Genomic DNA, 1,468 nt, shown 5'->3' on the forward strand with positions numbered 1-1,468 from the left:
CCTCACAACCGGCAATGGACACTTTCTCAAGATGGAGAAGTTGACTAAACTAGGCAAATGATGTTGTACTGTAACAATGAGCCACTGGAGATTGAACTGTTGCCTTTGTATGTGTAAAATGCACCTACAGTATAGTGCACATTAACTCAAAATGACCAAACTCTATGACACCACCAACAAACCTTGTTTTTTTCTTACAAAGTTTCAATTGTCACCAACAATGCTCCATTCTACAGTCAGACTAAGAGGAACACAAGCTGTCTGAAAGTAATATTTATCTCACAGGGGTGCTGAAAGTCTTCATTTTAGTGCCTTTGAGTGTTGGCCTTGTGACTCAAAGGTGTATGACATCCTTTGGAAATGTGACTGACGTCAGCGTCTTCTTTGTACTGTAGAGAGTGCCTCTGGTGTGTACAGAGCATGGCATTGACTATCATTGTGATATTTGCGTCTCGATGTCAACAAACTGCGGTTAGATCACACGGAGACATTTGGAATATCTACCATAACTTCAGACATATTCAAATAAACACATAAACAATGCTGGTTTTGTGTGTCCCTGTCTGGAATGCTGGTGGACCGGTCAACATCAAGGATAAGAATCCAGCTGTGCAATATGTGGAATTTACTGTGTGTGAATGTTTGAAATATTGAGGTAAAATCAAGCTGTCTTGTAGTTGTTTTGAAAGAACATATGGAAAACCGATTTGTGTCCAATGTTCTGAAAGATGAGCTGTCACGATAGTCATTATTATTACCAGTCTTCATGTCTACACTCTTAATAATGTGCTAGCATCAACAGTGACACCCCTGGAGGCTTGGAACCCTGTCTGATAAAGTATACCTAAAGGCCCGCCCCGACTGTACGATTTTAGCCATCTTATGCCACGATTTTGCCGTCCCAGACAAGATGTCCACGTCGTAGGCAAATTCTTAAGTCGTAAATGATTGTCGGAGGTCTTGGCTCGTTCAGTATTACAAGGCCTAGGTCTGCCAATTAAGTACCACTACGTGCGGTTGTAGGCTTTGTCAAGTTCTGTCAGTGTCCAATTTTTGTTATGCCTTCATCGTATAGTGTGGCTGGTGTTACGAGCCGATCCCGGTGACTGACCAATAGGAACACTGCCAATGACGCCATGCTGGCGTGCCCATACTGCCCTCGTTCCCAGCCATAAACGGGTCCATACCCTTTTTCTTTTCTTTTTTGGGTTTCTCGAGACAAAATACAGCCAACATCACAGCAACAGCTTGTTGTTGTTCTTTTGACGCCATGCTTGACACGCACAGTTGATGTAGCCTACATCGCAGTTGACGTAGCCTACGTCTGTTGACGTAGCCTCGCAAGGCAGTCACAAAATGTGATGACAGAACTGAAGAAAATCTATAATCTGGCCAGGTTGATATCAATATTTGTATTTGGTCACATCGCACAGTGTGACATGTAATAATCGTAAAAGACTGAATCCAA

Source organism: Oncorhynchus gorbuscha, linkage group LG18 (assembly GCF_021184085.1).
Source record: "Oncorhynchus gorbuscha isolate QuinsamMale2020 ecotype Even-year linkage group LG18, OgorEven_v1.0, whole genome shotgun sequence".
Taxonomy (NCBI): Eukaryota; Metazoa; Chordata; class Actinopteri; order Salmoniformes; family Salmonidae; genus Oncorhynchus; species Oncorhynchus gorbuscha.